The 23,316-nt window shown below is 44.7% G+C and overlaps 1 long non-coding RNA gene across 1 annotated transcript in view; it reads right to left on the bottom strand.

Annotated features, from left to right (window-relative positions):
* Positions 1 to 23,316, bottom strand: part of LOC140914662 (uncharacterized) — a 56,275-nt gene that overhangs the window by 5,853 nt on the left and 27,106 nt on the right. Inside the window, exons 3-4 of the long non-coding RNA XR_012159934.1 lie at positions 19,664 to 20,065; positions 6,687 to 6,865 (exon numbers count right to left, since the gene is read on the bottom strand). This is a non-coding gene — a long non-coding RNA (uncharacterized lncRNA). The remainder of the gene's footprint in view (positions 1 to 6,686; positions 6,866 to 19,663; positions 20,066 to 23,316) is intronic.

Raw genomic sequence — 23,316 nt, 5'->3', positions numbered from 1 at the left:
GTGCAGTCAGGAATGAGAGGGGGGGTTGGATGGGGCGGCAGGGGTCAGTCAGGGGCAGGGGTTCTGGGGGCGGTCAGGGGACAGGGATCCAGGGGTGGTGGATGGGGTAGGAGTCCCGGAGGGGCTGTCAGGGGACGGGGGGGTTGGATGGGGCAGGAGTCCTGGGGGAGCCATCAAGGGGCAAGAAGCGGGGGGAGGGAGGGCATCGGATAGGAGGCAGGGGCCAGGCCATGCCTGGCTGTTTGGGGAGACACAGCCTCCCCTAACCGGCCCGCCATACAATTTTGGAAACCCGATGTGGCCCTCAGGCCAAAAAGTTTGCCCGCCCCTGGCCTAAGACAGATAGATACTAATTAATTTATATATTTGGAAACTGAGGCACACTTTCAGGCCCTTCCCCTGCACTGCTAAAGCCAATCAGAACTTTGCAATTGACATCAAGGAGCATAGGATCAAGCCTAAAGTGGCCAGTTGAGGATCCTCCTTCTTCAGGGGAAGCCCCAAATGGCGGGGGGAGGGATAGCTCAGTGGTTTGAGCATTGGCCTACTAAACCCAGGGTTGTGAGTTCAATCCTTCTAGGGGGCCATTTAGGGATCTGGGGCAAAAATTGGGGATTGGTCCTGCTGTGAGCAGGGGGTTGGACTAGATGACCTCCTGAGGTCCCTTCCAACCCTGATATTCTATGATTCTATATGGCCAACATAGCTTGCTCTAATCTCCCTCGGCACACCGGGCATGTTAGGGGTGTGGCTGGGGCCAGTAGGGCACGGATAGGGTGGGTAAAAGAGGTATGGCCAAGGAGCAGTACTGCTCTGGCAATTCCCAGCTACTAGGACAGCCTCATGGTACCCTGTACAACCAGGTCCAACTTAAGCAGTCCTTTTCATTTGTAAAGTTTAAATGATATTGTGTCAGACACCCAGAAAATGAGGTACCTAAGCTACCAGAGAGGGTCTAATATTTTATCAGGCATCCTGTGGCTCAGGGGTGCTTTATAACTACATATCTATTATTGCTATAACATACTCCAACCCAATTATTTATTAATTACATTGGTTTAAATAATTTTCAATGTGGTGTAACACCATCAGATCACATGGCACTTTCAAACCTAGCTTACGCACACAGCCAGGGTGAAATCAGCCCTTATAGAAGTAAATGGGAATTTAGCCATTGACTTCCATGGGGCCAGGATTTCACCTAGAGTCTACAAGCAGGAGCAGATAACAATACTATCTTCTCTTCACCTAGGGCCTGAGCCAAATCCCACGGAAGTCATGGATTGTCTTGCATCCCAAAGCCCTACATTTTGGGGATCCCTTCACCCACCACAGAAATTCAACCACATGTGGGACAAAATGCCACCGCTGTTAAATAATGCCCAGCAACATTACCCATACACTTTAGGACAGGAAGTGAAGAGGAATCTCATATTCAGTTGAATCTGCAGGGGGGATATTCAGCAGGCAGGCTTCAGTTACCCAGGCTGAACGTAGGATAGCACAGTAGAACACCCCTTCTTTTGTGAAAAGTGCCATGAGCTCTTTAGTGACAACAGGTGGGCAAGACCTGGGTTTTAAAAAGTGACACCTCCAGTGGCACAGCTAGCATGTTGCTGGGCGCTGGTTCACTGCTGCCCCCTACTGAGTCACTGGAATAAATTTGACAAACGTTAGGCAGCTGGTGTGCAGAAACCACTACCTATCATGGTAACCAGTATTGTCTCATTGTTTTCTTGTACTCCTCCTGTCTGTCTGTCTGTAGCCACCTGTTGTCGCTTGTCTTCTTCTTAGTTTGTAATCTCTTTGGAGCTGGGACCGTCTTTGTGTCCCAGGTATGTACAACACCTGGCACAATGAGGTCTAGATCCATGACAGGGATTCCTAGGCACTATGGCAATACAAATTAATATCTTTATTTATTATGAATCACTTACAGCAGCATCTGGGTTTCCTTTCAAGGGCTATTGTCTATGACCATTCTCATTGCTGCAAAGATCTCTGACAGTATCAATCAAAAGTAGTATGCATAAGAGCGTAATTACAAATTTCTTCAAATGCTGCCTAAGCATGAGATTTCAATGAATTTCAATTGTATGGAAAGTCTGAAGAGTCTTGTCATTGCATTATGTGACAAAAAGACAGTTGCTGAATTTCCTAAAGGACCCATCATTCAATTAAGTTTAAATACTTTTTCATTTCACAGTATTTGCAAATTCTCCGAAAATTCATTCTATGCCCAAAGAGTCAGTGCTATATGTTTGGAGAGGATACACTGTATTTTTCTCACATAAAGCAGGGATCCAGCCTTTCTGATAAATGCTAAATGAAACTCTGCCTTAAATAAGGAGCCACAACCAGCACGTCCACAATAAAATTGCAGGCCAATATACCTTCAGGAGAGCCATTAGACAAAGTGACCTCAGATACAAAAGCCATGATGGTGAACTTTTTTTGTTGCTTTGATTTACTGTGTGACTGGGTTAATTTGGTACCACTCAATTGTTTAATGCTGCCGGTAAGATGAGTGGGTGTGTTATTCGTACATGTTTTAATGCTGCTGGGTTGTCGTTACTGTGTTGTTGTAACAGTAACTCATTGGTAAGGCAGGAGTTGTGGGTTTGTTTGTGTGTATATATATATATATATATATAGGATAAAATATGAACTGCCCAGCCATTTAGGTCTGCCCTTCTTTGAATAACTTCTTTAGCAGTGCACATAATCTCAATGGAGAAGTTACACAACTTTTTAGGGTTGCCAACCCTCCAGGATTGGCCTGGAGTCTCCAGGAATTAAAGATTAATATTTAATTAAAGATTATGTCATGTGATTAAATCTCCAGGAATACATCCAACCAAAATTGGCAACTCTATTTACCAAGTGCCAAGCAATGACTTGCTTGAAAGGTAGCTAAGAAATTAACAAGCTCTGATGTAAAAGCAGTTAGAGGGTGCCACCTAGTGGCCAAGAGACAAGATGGGTGAAGTGATGCCTTTTATTGAATCAGCTTCTGTTGGTGAGAGACAGAATCTTTTGAGCCACACAGAGCTCTTCTCCAGGTCTGGGAAAAGAACTCACATTTTGTTGTGACAATGGATGGTGGAACAGATTGTTTAGCATAAGTAGCTGGTCCCTTATAATATATGCTATTGAAGGTAGAGTGGCCTGTTAACACCTTTGCAGTCATATGACAAAAAGAGGGGATTCATGTTACAGAATGTTGTAATAAGCCATAAATCCAGTGTCTACCTGGCATTTTGCTGCAATGCTGCAAGTTCCTTTCCCAGACCTGGAGAAGAGCTCTGTGTAGTTTGAAAGCTTGTCTCTCTCACCAACGGAAGTTGGTCCAATAAAAGATATTACCTCCCCCACCTTGTCTCTCTAATATCCTGCGACCGACACAGCTACAACTAGACTGCATACAACCTGGTGGCTAAGGCGGTTCGTATGTTTCCACCAGCCCATTTTGTATGTACACTGGCATGTGTATAACCCAGCCTGCCACCTGTGTGTCCCTGACTCCCAGTCCCATTGCTTCATTCTGCCAGTTCACCTATTTATCTAGAGCCACATTGTGCCTGACCCTCATGCAAGACTGCAAGGGGTGGGAGGGCACACAGGAGCTTTCCGCAGTTTACACCCTTTGTGCAGGGACCAGCCCTCATCTGATGCACTTCAGAAGAGCTGGCTAGCTACCCAGGAGACAGCAGGCTTTCCAGTCCTAAGGGGTGCAGCGTCACCTTTTCTGTGCACTCAGGGGAGCTTCTTTGACTTAATGGTGCGATCTGACTCTGCAGCTTCTGAATCTGTGTTCAGCAGACCCTGGGTTCCCCAGCCCCTAAATTAGACAAAGGTCAAGAAGTTAAGCCTGGGACTCACATGGCCCAAATTCAATCCTGTACTCTGCCACAGTCACCCTGTGTGACCTAGGGTAAGGCCACTCCGTGCCTCAGTTTCCCCATGTGCTGGGGATAACAGCACCTCAGGGACAGCGTGAGGAGCTCGGGCACTATGGTGATGGAGGCCAGAGAAGTACTCCAGACAGATGAATCTGCCCAGCACAGGAGGCGCATCTGGACTCTGGAGTGGAAAATTTCAGAGCCAAACATTTCCAAATTTGGATACCTAAAGTTAGGCCCCTTCCACAAACCTAAATTCAGGTGGCTAATTTTAGGCACCCATGTCTGACAGCGGTGGCCTCTATCTCCTATTTCTAATGAAGCTGCACCCAAATCCCTCAGGAGCTCTTGTACTGGACCTGGCTGAAAACTTTGACAACTTCAAGTTTTGGGGGGGAATTTTCAAGTATAATCTCACTCCCCCGGCACCACCCCCCACCCCTGCTCTAACTTTTGTTTCACAAACCCTCCATGGAAGAAACAACTGAAACTGAGAGGCTGAAACTTAGAGAGGCTGGCCCGGGGTGTACCCAGTGGAGCCGGGAGTCTCGATGGACACACACTGAAACACCAACTTGCTGCCTGCAATAATTCCTCGGGATTAAGATAAAGGTGGAGACGTGCCTGTTCTGTTTTCTCAGGAAACAAGTCCATGAGGAACTGAAATGAAAACTAGGGTGGTTATAAGAGAGACAGGATGGTCCTGGGACAAAGGCAGGGGTGTAGGATGCAGGAGAGAGGAGTTCAGTTTCCAGCTCTGATGTGATGTCCTGGTTAGCCTTGGTCAAATTACTTAGTCTCTGTAATTCAGTTCCCCACCTGTAAACAGGGATAACAATTCCCTTCTCAGAGGAGCACTTCCCTGGGGTACCCTATGGGGTTAGTTCAGTGAGTCGTCCTCAGAGTCTTCTCCATCTGTAATACACTGACCTACTGCATGAGATCACTGCCATCTAGTGGCTGGTTCCAGCCCCTATAGAGCCTGCTACTTAATGCCAGTCACACTTTTAGCTCCACTGGTCCAAGCCTGTGCTGACTGCTTGGGAACTGGAATGTCAGAATTTCCCCCTGCCCAGACAGAAATTCTGGAGAAAAAAAGTCAATCCAAACCATAAAGCTCAAAAATTCTCATGAGCTGTTCCAAAACATTTCAATTGGGCATTGTCAAAATGCTTCATTTTGTTTAGACTGTGAAATCTAATCTACCTACCACTAAGTCTAAACAAAGTGAATCAAAGTGGTTTATGCAGTGGTGTTGTAGCTGTGCTAGAGTCACAGGTTATTAGAGAGATAAGGCGGGTGAGGTAATCTCTTTTATTGGATCACCTTCTGTTGGGGGGAGAGAGACATTTTCAAGCTACACAGAGCTCTTCTCTGGGTCTGGGAAACATACTCAGAGGGCCCCAGACCTGAAGAAGAGCTCTGTGTAGCTCGACAGCTTGTCTCTCTCTCACCAACACAAGCTGGGCCAATAAAAGACATTAGCTCACCCATCTTGTCTCTCAAAATGTTTTGACATCATTGCAACCAAACACTGACTTTTGCCTGTTGTAAACTGTGTTGAAATGTGCACGACCCCACAAAACATTGCAATTGTAGGGCAGCTGCATTTTTCGACAGAGAAGCGTTCTTTCGAAAACTGTTTGTCCAGATCTGCCTTCTGGCATAGGTTCAATCCCTGCTGATGACCCACGGTGGGGACTGATAGAAAGAGGAGGCCCCTATTGGAATTTGAAATCCTGATGCTTGGGATGAACATCCCTGTACAGGGTGAGTGTGTTGTTTTCCCCCCTTCTAGTGGTTGCTCACCATAGAGGATAACAGCCTCTTACTGCTGGCTGCTATTGGAATTATTCTGCTCGCTAAGCTCACATGGAAAAGATGTGAGTAGTGGTGATGGTAGAGGTCCTGGGTTCTAGCCCAGCTCATGACCCATGGCAAGGTGAAATTACAGAGTAGTAATTAATGTAGGGCTGTTTGTCAGTGCTGGTTGATCAGGGAGGCTATGTACTCCTCTACCCCAGTGCATGGGATCGTGTTTCCCCCTATAGCTGTTCACAGTAACTATAGACCCTGCTACTCAACTCATAGCTAAAGGAATTGTCCTTTCATTCAGGAAGAAGAGGTCTGTGCTGAAGGTCCAGAGTTGGATCCATTCTGAGCCACTGCAGTGGAGAGGTCATTACACATATGCAAATCCCAGGAAAACAATCTGGCCCATATTTCTGGCCTGGTTATTTCTCTCTATGGCACAATGTGGCATTTGATATAAGCAGAAACTGACTAGAGCACAGGGGAAAGAGAGCTCTCTAAAGCTGGGTGTGCCTTGTGAAAAATAAGCAATGACCAACTCTAACATCACAGGGGGCTGGATAAACCTTTTCAATTCAAATGAACCCAAAACTTAAAACAAAATTCAGTGAAAACTCCCAGAGATCACATTGGCTTATGTTAAAACTGGCCAAGACTGTACTGCAAATTCACATAGTGAGAAGTAAAGTTGGACCAGAAATCTGGATCCAAAGAACTTTTGGAGTTTGGATGGAGCCAGATACCTAATCAATGCATTGTGACTGGTCCCTCTTTCCCTATAGGGGGCCAAAGCTAAATCCTGACCAGACCTAAACACCGCTGAACTTTGGGAGAAACCCAGATCTGGATGCTGATCAGAACTTGCCAGCTTGGACCCAGCTCTAACTTTGATTGCGACCACTTCTAAGTTTTATTTCAGAGACCCAGATTCTCCAGAATGGTCTGTCCATTTTAGCAAGCCTCCTGACAAACCTGATCTGTGACAGAAGGTGAAACCAAGTGGATTTCTCACAACTCTCCTCCTGATCTCTGCTCACACTTCCCCAGGATGCAGCAAGAAATATGGCAGGTTGAGGACTTAAACGAGTGCCGGTTAAGCTGCTGCCAGGGCTCAATAAATCATTGTCAGGCAGCTTTGCTTCAAGTCTCTGCTGTGGAGAAGAAATGGTGAGACAAAATTAAATCAAAGGAGAAGGGAGCTGACAAATAATCCAATGCAATTAGGAGAAAGATAAATCAGCCTGTTGTTTAATTCAGAAGAGGGGTAGGGAGGAATCTCAGGCAGACAGGGGCCTCAGACAGGGTCTGTGTGCTAAGTGGGGTCCTTGTGGGACATAACTGACAAAAAGGTCCCCAGGTCACAGAATCCTGAGCACAAATTGGAAAACAATAGAGCTGGGGCACTGTGAGTGACAGAGAGGTGACGGTGCTGAGAACTAGGGGAGCCTGGATGGTAGGAAAGAGCCTGACTCAGGGAAGCAGGAGAGATCAGTTAGCAAACATGGCAAGAGGCTGGGTGAAGTGTAATTGTTCCCAAGAAGGGCAACTGGTTTCCAAGTGTTATGACAGCTGCACAGCTGAGGATGTTTGTGCTATGAGACAACGGATGGCTGTGTGGAAAAGGGAGTGAGGGAGAGGAGCGAATCCTAAACCTTACTTGTACAGATGCAGCGGGCAAACAGTTAGGTACCATGGCACTTTCTCTGCACTGGGGCCCAAGAAGCAGATAATGCATCTTTGAGGACAGTGCCCCATCCCCTTAAAGGAGGAGACCATGGTGGTAACCCTCAACGTGGCCCAGCAAAAGAGGGGGATGACGGGGTGTTGGGGTTCAGCCGGTAGGTTCATTCACAGCATGGATCCATGCGATAGGCATTGCAGAGCTTGTGGGCCCAGATTAGAGAATATTAATTTTAATTTTTAAAGACATGTTAGTTTTCTTCATGGTGTCACTGGCAGGCAGAGTTAAGGTGGTTTGGGTACTTCAACTGTTGTGATACATGAAGGCGGGGGGAATAGCTCCCTTTGATGGACACCAAGAGTAAAGCAAGCAGAGAACAGACACCAAGAGGGATTTTATAGCTAACTGATTGGCTGGGTGTCCATCAAAGGGAGCTATCCCCTTCATGTATAACAGTTGTACATTTCCATTCAACAGCACATTGGGATGTCTTAAGTGTAACCTTAAATCTGAATTTGCAGGTGTGTAGTGTTGTTTGTGTGAGAATTACAACATTCTTGTAATGACTTTAACCCTTACATTACTGATTCAAATATTAAGGTTGAGAGTGCTTAACCTAATCTTTTGCTAGGACTACGGGGGGGATAGGGGGGGCGCAGAAAACCTACTATTTAAAGTTGCCCATAACTATCCATTATAAACACTTATGAGTTCCCACTAAAAGATGCCAAAGCCCCTACTATCACTGCCCTCTGTGGCTGCGTGCTTGCCTGGGCATCAGTGTTTGACAAGCTCCCAGAGCACTGCTGCCTCATCTGCCCTGCGCAACCAGAAACCCAGCCTGCCATGCTGGCCCACAACACCAACCCTCAGAACTCTTCTGTAGCCTGCTACTGCAATGATTTCTATCTGCACTTGGGTGCCACCTACTGGTCAGCGATAGATGTTGCATAGATCATTTTCCCCCATGTTTCAGAGTAACAGCCGTGTTAGTCTGTATCCGCAAAAAGAAAAGGAGTACTTGTGGCACCTTAGAGACTAACAAATTTATCTGAGCATAAGCTTTCGTGAGCTACAGCTCACTTCTCAAGAAAGCTTATACTCAAATAAATTGATTAGTCTCTAAGGTGCCACAAGTACTCCTTTTCTTTTTCCCCCATGTGTGCATTATAGTATTGGAGCATGTGTGTATCTATTTATTTGTTACCAGACATCAGCCGTAGATACAGGGTGGAGGCTTTTGATGGTTACTATGTGATGTAGGACTGTAACAGGGTCCACAACCCACCCCTCTTCCTGGGGCCTGCTTGCTGCCCCCAATAAGGCTTAGAGAGGCTTCAGGGTTGTGCAGCACCCATGTCTTTATTTACCTACAGTTATCCCACCACCAGTGTCTATCTATATACAAGCCTTGCAGGATTAGTCACCTCCTTTACAGGCAGAGTCAGCCTTCAGCTAGAAGGCCTCCAGTTCCCTGCCCTGCCTTCTGGCTCCCTCCCAGCCTTTATAGCCCTTGGCTTGTCAGGCCAGCAGGTGTTGCCAGTCCTCAAACCAGCATCAGGCCTTTTCCATCAGCCCCAATCTGTTTCCCCTGATTGGAGCTGACTGGACAGGGACTAATTAGGTGCTTTTGCACCAGCACTCTGCTACAAGGACAAAGTAGGCTTTTCCATTCTATATCATTCTGCCTCATGCTTGGTCACATTCTGTCTGTGTTGGTTCATTTCCTAGTACACATTGGGGTGCCAGGTGTGCTGCTTAGACTATCAGGGCTGGGGCAGATGAGGATTGGACCTTGGCAGGAAGGATTATTGCTCTTAGCCCTGGGAGAGCATGACACCTGTCAGACTCCTCACTAGTTTAGAAGGACAGCATTTTACACACACACACCGATTGCAGCCTCAAACACCAGCCTCCTTGCTTCACTGTTTAATCATCCATAAGAACAGACATACTGGGTCAGACCAATGGTCCATCTAGTCCAGGATCCTGTCTTCTGAGAGCAGCTATGCCAGGTGCTTTAGAGGGAATGAACAGAATAGGGGAATCACCAAGTAATCCATCTTCTGTCATCCAGTCTCAGCTTCTGGCAGTCAGAGTCTAAGGACACTCAGAGCATGGGGTTGCATCCCTGACCATCTAGGCTACTAGCCATTGATGAACTTATCTAGTTCTTTTTTGAACCCCAGGATAGTCTTGGCCTTTATAACACTGGATCACCCTTGTCTACATGTTTGTTGACCCCCCTCAAAGAATTCTAATAGATTGGTGAGGCATGATTTCCCTTTACAAAAGCCGTGTTGATTTTGCCAACAAATCATGTTCATCTATGTGTCTCATAATTCTGTTTCATAGTTTCAAGCAGTTTGCCTGGTACTGAAGTTAGGCTTACCAGCCTGTCATTGCTAGGATCGCCTCTGGAACATTTAAAAACTGGCATCACATTAGCTATCCTCCAGTCATCTGGCAAAGAAGCTCATTTAAATGACATACCACAGTTAGTAGTTCCACAATTTCATGTCTGAGTTCCTTCAGAACTCTTGGGTGAATACCATCTGGTCCTGGAGACTTATTACGGTTTAATTTATCAGTTTGTTCCACAACCTGCTCTGTTGACACCTCCTCAATCCAGAACAGTTCCTCAGATTTGTCACCTAAAAAGAATGGCTCAGGTGTGGGAACCTTCCTCACATCCTCTGCAGTGAAGGATGCAAAGAATTCATTTAGCTTCTCAGCAATGCCCTTATCTTCCTCAAGTGCTCCTTTAGCACCTCAGTCATCCGATGGCCCCACTGATTGTTTAGCAGGCTTCCTGCTTCTGATGTACAGTAAAACCCCACTTATCCAGTCTAATCAGGACAGGGACCAGATCAGATCATCAAAACTCCAGATAAACTGGAGAATGGGAAAATGGAATGCTGCAGTGCCATCTAGTGGCCACAGGAGATATCGCCCGCTCCTGGCCCTGGAGTCCTGGTTGTTCGGTAAAAGTGGAGAGACGGTTAAGGGAGGGTTGAATAAACGGGGTTCTACTGTACATAAAAAAAAAATACTGCTATTAGTTTTTGTGTCTTTTGCTAGCTGTTCTTCAAATTCTTTTTTGGCCTGCCTGATTATACTTTTACACTTGACTTGCCAGAATTTATGTTCCTTTCTGTTTTCCTCCATAGGATTATGTTTTTAATTTGTTTTTAAAAGATGCCTTTCTGCCTCTAACCCCTTCTTTTGCTTTGTTGTTTAGGCCTGATGGCACTTTTTTTTTTTGGCCCTTACTGTGTTTTTTTAATTTGAGAGCATGCATTTAATTTGAGCCTCTATTATGGCATTTTTTAAAAGTTTCCATGCAGCTTGCAGGCATTTCACTTTTGTCACTGTACCTTTTAATTGCTGTTTAACTATCTTCCTCATTTTTGTGTAGCTCCCCTTTCTACAATTAAATGCTGCTGTGGGGGGCTTCTTTGGTGCCCACCCCCCAAAAAAAAAGTTAGATTTAATTATATTATGGTCACTATTACCAACCGGTTCACCTATATTCACCTCTTGGACTAGAATCCGTGCTCCTCTTAGGACTAAATCAAGAATTGCCTCTTCCCTTGTGGGTTCCAGGACTAGCTGCTCCAAGCAGCCGTCATTAATGGTGTCTAGAAACTTTATCTCTGCTTCCCCTCCTGAGGTGATGTGTTCCAAGACAGTATGGGGATAGATGAAATCCACCATTATTATTGAGTTTTCTATTTTTATAGCCTCTGTAATCTCCCTGAACATTTCACAGTTACAGCCACCATCTTGGTCAGTAGTGTATTCCTTCTGCTATATTCTTATTATTCAAGCATGGAATTTCTAGCCATAGAAATTCTATGGTACAGTTTCATTCATTTAAGATTTTTACTGTATTTGACTCTATCTGAAAGAAAGCATATAATGCCACTCCCCCACCAGGACAACCTAGGCAATGAGCTGGGTTTTAACACCATTGCTGCACCTGGTTTGGAAGAGCAAAACCCCTGTTCTACCCGAGCATCTTTCACAGTGCTATGTTAGTGTAACCTACTGGTCAATGGTGAGAGAGGCCCCAAGTCTGATACAGGTCACAGCTACAGAGCCAGGCTCTTTAGCTCAAGCTGTAGCGACTCTTGCTTTTCACTGTGGAGGCCCTCGGTTCAAGTCCTACTGTGCAAAATGGCAACTGTCACCCAAATGCTAAAGCTCAGAGAGGTCTTGAAGGCCCAGGCCTGTACTGGAGGCAGTGCAGAACCACACTTCCACAAAAGAAGCTCTGAGTAGGGTTGTCCTTAAGGCTCAATAGTTCCAAGTCACATGGGGGAAAGTGTATAAATTGCAGCATTCCTTAAACCCTGCTTTCTCTTCCCTGACTCAGAGGGGCCTGGGGGAGAATGGCCCCTGTGTACTCTGAAAGCAGGGACTGGGTTGTGGATGGAAAGCTCCTTGTTTCTGCCCTCCCCCACAAAAAAACCCCACCTGAACAAGAGCCAGGTAGTACTGTTCCTCACACACGCCCCTGTCTTGAAGGCATATACCTTTAAGACACTCAAGTAGGATAATAGGTACAGAAAGAGAGAAATATGGCCATATTGCAACACACACACACACACACACACACACAGAGTAAAGTTATAGAAATGCTCCACAAATATAGAGTGAAGGCATTTTATAACTAACTGCAGTAACTGCAAACAGCAGATCCCGGCAGCGCTAGAATGGGAGAGGATGGGTATTTTCTTATACGGGGAATACACAGAAGGATGTGAGACATTGGAGAAGGAGGTGATGCATTACATCTAGTGCAGGATGGAAACCAAGTGAAGCTAAAACTGGGTTGGCCAGCCGACTGCCCTGGTTAGGCTCAAGGGTATCAGCCCCAGACTAATAAGTGCAGCAGGTTGAGATTTTTTGAACAGAAAATATTTCTATTGAAAAAGCAATTTTGTCCAAAAAAAGTGTTTCACAAAGACAGCTTGATTTCAGCTAAATTTTTTCCCAGTGGAAAAACCTGAAACTGGGGTTGGGGGAGGGGCACACGACACAACAAAAACAGCAAAAAACGTCTGTTTTGTTCCATTTTTAATTGCAGTGGGTGGGTTTCTTTGGGTTTTGAAAACTCATTACATTTTGGTCAGCTTCCCCCTTTCCTCCTTCTGCTCCTCCCACCCCATTTTTCCAGTGGGGAGGAAAGAGGGGACATAAGGGGAAAATCTGCCACATACTCCAAGGTGTGTTGAGGGTTACAAAAAAAAGGGAAGGTAGTGTCACCTCCCCTAAAGGTGATAGCTCAGAAAGGAGACACTTGGGGCCAGGTGGCTCCTCCCCAGGAAGAACTAAGAAGGAAAGTGATGCATCATTCCCCTGGCATCAACATTGCTATCTTGGGAGTGCCTCTGCTTGAAGGACTGGGAGCAAAGTAGGGAATGGTGCTGCAGATCTGTAAAGCCTTTTTCACATGCAGCTCCTGCAACGCCCCTCTGTGATGGACTGCAGCACTCCTTCCTTCTGCATGGAAGGGGGGAACTTTGTGCACATACACAAAGCCCTCCTCACATAGACCTCCAGGAGACAACCCAGTCCATTGCTCTGTTTCAGTCCATCTCTGTGCTTTAAGGCATTTCATCATCTGGAGTACAGCGCAATTCGTCTCACACGTTGTCAGGCAAAATCACAAGGCCTTTCACTTTATTTATTTAAGTATTTATTTATTTGTACTCCTACTACGTTATTTGTGAGCTTGCCCCAGTAAGGACTAAGTGAATCTCAGTATTTGGCCCTTCCACAACAGGGCGTGTGCACAGCTAGGGTGAAATAGCGACCGCATTGAAGTCAGTAGGGGTTCCGTCGTCAATTTTGGTGGGGCCAGGATTTCACTCTTGGACTTCTCGGTAAAAGAAAGAAAGAAAAAAAAGGAGCCCTCCCCTCACCCCCATATATACCCCCTCTCTTTCTGACACTGGCAGTTTCAAAGACTAATGTGTGCTTTGCATGAAAGTGGAGGAAGCAGAACTTCTCCTTTTCCTGTGATAGCAAAATTTGACATGCAACAACCTTGTCTATTTCAGGTTTTATGATGTCAAAGATGACTCATGAGATAGACTCTGGTGTTACTGATTAATCTTACTTGTGCACATGTCATTATTTCTCCCTTACGACTTGCCAAGAGCATTTTATTTTTGCTACACTAGGAACAAAATCTTCAGCAGGTCTCATGAGCATTACAAATTGCAAACTCTGTCTCTTTGGCCCCCTGCATTAATTTTCTTCAAATGACACCAAGGGGCCAATATGTTAAGTTTACACTATTGCTTTGACAAAATTTTAGCTTTTATTTATAACCATTTGTGTAAAAAGCAGCAATCTGGGCTTAAATAGACCTGTTGTGGAGGGAATTGCTCTGCCATGCTTGCTCCAAAATTGCTTTCGCTTTCTATACTTGCTGAGGTTTGTGTTTTTGCTGCTGTGTGAATTGTGTCTGTGATGCCTACCTTTTTTCTTACATGTTGGGTTAGGGGGCGGCAGACTATAATGCTATATTTATGCTGATGCCGTTCTCTTTTCCCCCCATCCAAGAGAATTTCTTTATAGACACAATTAGTTATTGATCCTATTTGTGACCAGGCTTGCTTCACTTATGCGTTACTCCAATCTTTTACTGGTGCAAATGGCATAAAATTGGAGTAACAGTGGTGAATCAGGCCCATAGTTTAAACAAAGTCTGCAATATTCAAGTGGTACATAAATATCTCCATTGTGTCACATGGGCCCAGTCTCTTGTCATCATAAGAGAATGTACATCATGGGTTTGGGTCTTATAGTCACATACAAGCCTTAACTGTATTTAGGGGACCACTGAGACAAGGTGTGGAATGCTCAGAGCCAGGACATTATCTGGACATGAGAAAATAAAGGGAGAAGCAGCATGTTATACCAAGTTAATCAAAATTAGAGAAGGCAAAGCCCTATTTGCTCATTTTATACTGATCATCTTGGATGATGGATAAGATTACTCCCTAGAGCAGTGGTTCTCAACCTGCGGCTCACAGGCCGCTTGCGGCCCAATCAGCGCAGAGCTGCGGCCCATGTGACATCCTCAGGGCCATATAGTATTGGATGTGGCCCACATAACACATTGTGGGCCACATATGAAGCCCACAGTGGTAAATAGGTCGAGAACCACTGCCCTAGAATGTATTCTCCAATGCTTGGGTCTCGTATAATTGTACACGACCCAACAAAGGAGAGTCTGCATTTCCCTTGGCCGATAACAATATATAATTCTTGTGGTCAAGAAGTTTCTTGACCTTCAGTCTAAATTTTTTGTTTTACTTAATGTTGTCCTCATAGTCCTGGTAAAGAACTGGGGTCACCACAACATTTCTCCTCAAATATGTTGCTAGATAAGTCAGTACACCATCCCCTTCCCTATCTTTGCCTGTGAATTCAGGGGACCCTCGGGTCACCCGGAAATCTAATGTGTGATTCCAAGTGTATGCACAGGATTACTCTGGCCAAGCAAAGAAAAAAATCCTGAAGAAGTTGTGCATGGATCTCTTATAGACTAAGTGTATGTGCATTAAAAAATCCTGGCAGCAGTGAGGTGCTGTGCTATAAGCAGTCATTGGGGATGGGAGAGACATGTGCCAGACAACTGAAGGAAATGTTAGAGATATATTTTAAATATACCATTGATTTTCCTACCAATGGGATAGAACATGGAATCCCCACAATCTGCCTCTGAGGAAAGCACAACAGCCCCTTCTGCACATCCTGTTCTAATAGAATAGACAGTGGCTCTGACCTGTTACCAAGTTAACGCTACACCTCTGGGTTGGTCATTGGTATCAGGGACAGAACGCTGGACCTCTGCATCTTAGATGCACATCCCTCTGCTAGTTGAGGTAGGACACCCAGCTCTGTATCAGGATCCTCTATGTGGCCCAGCCACCAGCAGCAGGGGAAAAGCACCACACAGTGGTGATCGGAGTATCTCTGAATTGTGTAACCTATGTTTGTATAGTCCCAGATAGTCTCTTGCTTCCTTTTAAAGAGCATAGCTAAATGGAGCAGACTAATTTATCTGCATGAGGAATTGTAAGGGTATATTTTTTAATGTCTTCATAGGCTTTTCTATGGCACTCATTACTGTAGGATCCAAGGAGCTCATAAAAATTAATAATGTGCCCCAAACATCCCTGTGGAATGGGAAAGAGCATTATACCAGTACTTCGGGGAAACTGGGGCATCAAAGAACTCACCCAAGGTCATTCAGTGAAGCACAGACCTGAACAGAACACAGATTTCCTGAGTTTGTCTAGAGTGCTTGACCCACAAGACCATCCTGCCTGTATCTTTATATAGAAGCTTATATTTAATCGCCTACACTAGCCTTAGCTCCATTTTTGAGCTAAGAAGGGCGCTTAGGGCAATCCATATTCCCTTTGGGCCACAACTCTGCTCCCACCGAAACAAAACTAATGGCCATAATTTAATCCCATTACTCCAGGCTATAAGCCTTGGACTACTCCCTGAGAGCCTGCTCAGTCCCTGGATTTGCAGTTGTTGGTTATTTGGAAATCCCATGCACACAGTTATGAATACATGCAGAAAAAGGAGTGGACTGAGGCCCTGATGATCTTACACTGTAGATGGTAGCACCACCGTGCTCTTAAACTCTTTTGGAGAAATGTCTGTGTTGTTCCAACTTACTGCGGTCCCCCAGAACTCTCCCTACCATGTAGCAAAGATGGACTGTGAATGACTCCATGGTGCCCCCTCTGGCCCATCCAGGCATCAGTCACCCAGCAGCTGGTTTCTGACGGCAAGTCATCATCTCTTGTGAAGTCTGAGGTACAGTGCTTTAGCCATCAGCCAAGAGATCCTTCAGTCCTACCCCTTCCAGGGTGCGATGGTCCAAAAGACACCAGGAACAGAACACCACAACTCACATGGTTGTCTGCTTAACCTTCAGTGGGACCTTGCCCTTCTGTTCAGGGCTTGTCTCTACGTAGTCCATATTTCAGCCAGTCCCACAGGGTCTGGTTGTCCCTTCTAGCAGGAGACTCGTCTGACTGACAAGCCGGCTCTGTCTCTGAGCTGCAGACAGGCTTCTCTCACATCAGGAGAAGCAGTGCTCCGCTTTCCTTCCTGGGATTCCCTGCACTGGGCTAGGTCTCCTTTAAACTTCCATCTCCATGTCTGTGACTGGTAGCAGGGCAGGGACAGCTGGGGCCACAGGCTCTCATTAACCCTCCAGTTGCCAATGTGAGATCTGTCCACCCTATCACATAGACATGCTCCAAGCCACTTCAACTCCTTCTCCCTGTAGTCCAGACCAGTCACACCAGAATGGAAAACCCATCTTCTCTATCCATAATTAGGTGGCTCCTAGAATTTGAGAAACTTTTACCAGCCTCTGAAGTGTTATCTCCACTTAGCTACGCACTCTTTGTATATGGACCAGTTTCTAAACAAATTTAGGGCCTAGTCTTGCTCCAGTGAAGTCCATGGAAGGTTTCTCATGGACTTCAATGAGAGCAGGCCAAGCCCAACATGACTGATTCACAGGAATACCATTAAAGCCAAGTGATGCTTTGTCAGGCTGAACTTGAAATCAAGGGATCTATTATCACATGGGATTCACTCTGAAGAGAAAGTTTAGTCTAAGGGACCAATTTTGCTCCTATCTAGATGTGTAAATTTAAACTAATTTCAGTGACTACACTGGAGTTACTTCAGATTTTCACTGACGTAACTGGGAGCAGAGTGAGGCCCAAGGTTTATTGAAACTGAGTACTGAACCCTTTAATTAAAACCAGCTCATGAAGCCATGAATCAGAATAGGCTTTCCCATTTGTACTTGATTAGTTAATTATGAATGTATCAAAGTCCAAGAAGTCACATAAATTGGGATAATTTACATGAGAAATAACCCTAACTAATTAGTTCTAATTGATAGTCATTTTTCCTGGATAACTAAAGCCTCTCTGTTATAGAGCAAGCCAGAAATTCTAGGCCGCTTTGGTAAACTGCCTATAGGTTCTTATCAATTATATCTCACAGAACAGCCCACAACTTCCCATATGTAAATTCACAGCCCTTCAAACAGGCTCAAAACTAGGGCTGGTAGGGAAATGTTTAAAAAAAATAATATTTTTTTTTCTTCAATATTTGGAGGGGTTGCAACAAAACCCGCAAAAATGTAATATGAAAATGGAAACAAGATGTTGAAATTTCCTCAGAAAGGCCATTTTCTCATGGAGACATTTTGATAGAAATTTTGTAGGCAGTTCTATTCAAAATGCCAAAGCATTATGCATTTGATGAAAGTTTTAGGCCCATGTCTGACTTTTAACTATTATTTTGCACAGCACTATATGGCTTCTGTATTGTTGTAGCCATTTATTTTACTAGAATAAAGTATTTTTAGGTTTGAAAAACCTGGACTAGTGCTGTGCAATTTATTCTCAACATTTAAAATGCTCAACAGTGAAGAATTTTCACCTTTCCTTGCAGATTCTAAACTGGTCCCATCTTAGTGATTTTGTGTTGGGGGAAAATGTAACCTCTTTTTCCCTAATAGAATGGGGCCTCTTGATAAGTGTATTCTTTTTCTTGGCACAGACGTGTGACTATCTGCAAAAGGAAATTGTGGGAATATTCACCAAAAAAAATTGCAATTTTATCCCACCAGATGGCAAGAATCAATATGATGGGGGCTAATTTAACAATATGATGGGGGCTAATTTAGCTACAACTAATCAGGAAAAAGATTTTGGAGTCATTGTGGATAGCTCTCTGAAGACGCCCACGCAGTGTGCAGTGGCAGTCAAAAAAGCAAACAGGATGTTAGGAATCATTAAAAAAGGGATAGAGAATAAGATGAAGAATATCTTATTGCCCTTATATAAATCCATGGTACGCCCACATCTTGAATACTGCGTACAGATGTGGTCCCCTCATCTCAAACAAGATATACTGGCATTAGAAAAGGCATGATTAGGGGTTTGGAACGGGTCCCATATGAGGAGAGATTAAAGAGGCTAGGACTTTTCAGCTTGGAAAAGAGGAGACTAAGGGGGGGATATGATAGAGGTATATAAAATCATGAGTGGTGCGAAGAAAGTGAACAAGGAAAAGTTATTTACTTGTTCCCATAATATAAGAACTAGGGTCCACCAAATGAAATTAATGGGCAGCAGGTTTAAAACAAATAAAAGGAAGTTCTTCTTCACACAGCGCACAGTCAACCTGTGGAACTCCTTGCCTGAGGAGGTTGTGAAGGCTAGGACTATAACAGGGTTTAAAAGAGAACTAGATACATTCATGGAGGTTAAGTCCATTAATGGCTATTAGCCAGGATGGGTAAGGAATGGTGTCCCTAGCCTCTGTTTGTCAGAAGGTGGAGCTGGATGGCAGGAGAGAGATCACTTGATCATTACCTGTTAGGTTCACTCCCTCTGGGGCACCTGGCATTAGCCACTGTCAGTGGACAGGACACCGGGCTGGATGGACCTTTGGTCTGACCCAGTATGGCCGCTCTTATGTTCTTATTAGCATCTCTTGAGAAAAGTTCTGTTCCTAGCAAAGTCCACTCATCCTTTCATATAGATTTTTAAGACCATTTAAAGGACCATTATGTTTACGCTCCAAAGGATTCAATTATCGGTAAATGTCGATTTCACCATACACACAAGCCAACCAAAAAAAAAAAAGAGAGAGATTTCCACTGATAATTGAAGTTTACAGATAGGCAAAGAAAAAATGCTGGCTGAGAACTTAGAGTCAAAATCCAGAGACTTATACTTTTTAATTAGGCTTGTTACAAATGGACAAGCCAATGAATAGTAAAAACAAGTATGGTTTGTTAATGTAAGTATATTACCACATGTGAGGCTGACAATTTGCATTTAAAAAGCCATAAAGCTTTAACTTTGAAGCTCAATGTCTACTGTCATTAAATAATTGTCTGACACCCCCAACATAATTCCCCGCAACTGTGAACATTTACATTGATACAAATCTTTTTTTAAAAAAAATCAGTGTCCATCAAAATTATAAGAAACAGAAATAGAATTCTGCCAAACCAAGTCACCTTTCCAATACATTGAGGGCCAAGCAGTTTACTCTGTGGGTATGCTGGAGATCTTAGGGACCTAGCCAACCAATCCAAAATCGACAGAACTTTTCAGGGTAAGTCAGTTCACTCAGGCGGATTTAGAAGTTACAGAGAGAGAGCAATTTACAAAGCAAAATAGGCATTTACCTTGCAGAGAACCCTCAGCTCCGCTCCCTCAGCCTGGTCAAATCTTCACCAAAAACAGCCTGAATTTAGACCACGGCCTCTAGTGGAAGCTTACTGGAGGCATTAAACCTTATAGACCATCTGACATGTAGGGTCAGGTTCATCCCTGGTGCAACTGTCTTTATGTAGTTTCAGAGTGGTAGCCATGGTAGTCTGTATCTTGATGTGGGTGGCCTCAGCCCATAGATCAGCTTGGCTTATTGTGCCATGGAGGGGTTACTTCAGGGCACGATTAGGTCATCAGTGAAGTCAGCAGCCAGAACACTTACTGTGCCCCAGATCCTGTTTCATCCTTCACTGTCAGAGATCGATTAACACAGGGGCTTTAGGGGCTGCAGCCAGGGCCTAGGGCTAAGGGGGACCCTGCAAAAAAAAATACATAATTTTATACAATTCAGTGGTCACCAACCCATTGATCGCAATCGACTGGTCTATCCTGGAGCCTCTGCCAGTCAATTGGGATCTCCAGGCTGCTAAAATCTAATAGCCCCAGGCCCACAGGAGAGATAATCTGGCCCTGTTCACTGGGCTCAGAGCAGCAGAGGGAGCAGGAAAAAGTCCAGAGATGAGTGGGAGCAGGAGAGGAGCCACAGAAAGGACCGCATAGGGGCAAGGGGAGCAAGGAATCCAGGTTACACCAGAAAGAGAAGAGCTAGGAAAGTGGCCATAGAGAAATAAAGCGGAGGACAGTCACCTCTTATTTATAAAGCTGCTATATCAGGCCCATCCTATAATCTGAGATTGTCTGTCTGGTTGCTTTCTGGTGACCTGACCTTCCTACCTCATGCATCTCAGGTCATCAAAGCAAAATAATGCTGCCACGATCAACTTCCAGACTCATGATTCAACCATGCACCACCCCGCAACCTCAGCCAAAACATCAGGTTCAGATAAGGGTCAGGCTGTGGTTTCAAGTCCAAACCAGGGCTGAAGTTTAGTTCTGATTCAACAGCACTGAAATATAACAAGCCATGCTTGCAAGACTGCAGCCACATCTGCACCACAATCAGAAAACAGGCCCCTTCTTGATTTGGATCCAACCAAAACCAAAATGTAAAAGGGTGTGGCACTGAGGGTCTGATTTTAACTCCTGTTTAATGAAAATAAAAATAAGTTTGTGTCTTTACTCTGAACATAAGAGTGGGCATACTGGGTGAGACCAAAGGTCCACCTAGCCCAGTATCCGGTCCTCCAACAGTGGCCAATGCCAGGTGCCCCAGAGGGAATGTACAGAACAGGTAATCATCAAGTGATCCATCCCTTGTTGCCCATTCCCAGCTTCTGGCAAACAGAGACTAGGGACACCATCCCTGCCCATCCTGGCTAATAGCCACTGATGGACCTATCCTCCGTGAACTTATCTAGTTCTTTTTAGAACCCTGCTATAGTCTTGGCCTTCGCAACATCCTCCAGCACAGAGTTCCACAGGTTCACTGTGTGTTGTGTGAAGAAATACTTCCTTCTCTTTTAAACCTGCTGCCTATTAATTTCATTTGCTGACCCCTAGTTCTTGTGTTATGAGAAGGAATAAATAACACTTCCTGATTTACTTTCTCTACACCAGTCATGATTTTATAGACCTCTATCAGATCATACTCTGGTTCACAAAAACCCCAATTTAAAAAAAAATAAATAAAAATCCACTCCCAAACTGCAGAAGTTCAGCTGAGGGCCTCTGTTTTTGCAGCTCTGGCACTTCTGCTAAGACGTCTCCTACTTTGTGACATTTTAATTATTCAGAGCACCAGGGCTCTGCAAGTGGAACATGCTGTGTATTCTCCATTCACTCATTCATTAGTTTTAATTAAACCCTTTAATTTTATTTATGCTGTCACGGACTGATTAACAATTTGCCAGCACGAACCAGGAAGTCTTAAACAGCACCTTGAGAAATCTTCCTTGCTCTAAACAGAGAGGGATGTGCTGTAATAACCGCAGATATGCAGGAATACAGCTCAAAATGCTGAAGGAACCGCACCAGCAGCTTCCCCAATGCAATTTTCTTTTAACAACACATGTTTCAAAAGCCTTAGATGAGAGTCAGGCATGATGAGGCATCCCAGGGACGCAACAGAATTAAACTGCAGACAGACACCGGGAAAGTTCTTTCATGAGAAGGAGAATATGACTGAGTGGGAACAGTCTGATGCATAAGGGACAGCAGGGAAAGTCCCATGTTAGCCAAGGTACCTTGGGACATTTCCAGTCTTGCCAAAAGGACTGGGCACTGTCTATAGCACATTAGGGGCTAAGTCAGATAGGAGTCTCAGTGACTCTGAACAGTAATTTAGACATTAGATCTTTCTTCCTAATTTCTTGTAATACCTTCCAGATTTCTGTGCAAGTTTGCACAATTTACACTTTAGTCATAGTGTCTCTCCAGGTTTTTATCAGGCCCCAGTACAGCAGTTTCAGAACAGTTAGGCTCCTCACTCTGGCCACAGCTTTCCCACTCAGCTCACTCCGATACACCCCTTGTGGCACACAGGGAGCCCCCTTCCCCCAGGGAACCTCCAACTCACTTCTTAAGCTATTTTATGGCCCTTTTGCGCCTCCCAGGAATAGCCTATTTACAGCAATGGCACACTAGTTTCATGTGTGTGATTGGGGGAAAGAAGAAGTTGTTAAATCACTGACCTGTCACCTCTTTGACCCTAGGTTCTACTCAGACAGAGGTCACAAAGAAAATCAGTTTAAGGTGTCAGTCAGTCGTGAACTAAGACATCCCAAGTCTATTGTTCAGCAGAGCTTTCAGAATCTGCTCACAGAAGAACTAAGCTATTTACAGGGAGTGAATTACCTCCAGTCCCACTCAAAAAGATCTCCCAGGAGAGGACAGCTGGGACAAAGCAGAGCAGCTCAGACTGAATCTTCCTGTCTCATCATTAAGGTTCAGTTTCTGTCCATCCAGGTGCAGTTTGAAACACAAATGAGGCCTCCAAAACATGCTCCAGTAAAAACAAAGGCTTTAAAGAGAAAATAGTGTTTCCTTCTCTTCCAAGACAGGACCATTTAAAACTGGAATCTATTTCAGTGGCTTTTGATTTCTTTTGGACAATCGCAGCCTCTGGTGTTAAAGCAGACAGGTGGCAGATATCCAGCTAACAGAGCCAGGCCTATCTTTTTGGAAGTGAGAAGCTTTGGGTATGTCTACTCTGCAATTAAAAACTCACAGCTGGCACATGCCAGCTGATTCATGGCTCGGGCTAAGATTTAATTGCAGCATCGATGTTCTGGCTCAGACTGAAGCCTCGGCTCTAAGATCCTGTGAAATGGGAAGGTCCCGAATCCCAGAGGTCAGGTTGCAGCCTGAGCCCAAATATCTACACTGCGATGAAACAGCCCCCAAGCTTGAGTCAGCTGGCATGGGCCAGCCGCAGGTTTTTAACTGCAGTGTAAACATACGCATTGATTCCTTGATTTACATTGTTCCTTTCCTAGCAAGCGGGAATTCATGTTATATAGACTGGAACTTCTGGGCTTTACACTATGCGGTTGATCTAAGTCAGACTCACATGTGGTCCCCTGGTTCTGTGGGTATCAAACCACAAGCAACATTTTACTTTACTTTTTCATTGCTGAGCATTAAACCAAATATGAGGCCCAACCTTGCA

The sequence above is a fragment of the Lepidochelys kempii genome, chromosome 7, assembly GCF_965140265.1.
Source record: "Lepidochelys kempii isolate rLepKem1 chromosome 7, rLepKem1.hap2, whole genome shotgun sequence".
Taxonomy (NCBI): domain Eukaryota; kingdom Metazoa; phylum Chordata; order Testudines; family Cheloniidae; genus Lepidochelys; species Lepidochelys kempii.
Note: the sequence above shows the minus strand (reverse complement) of the source record. Positions and strands in the feature narration are given on the sequence as shown.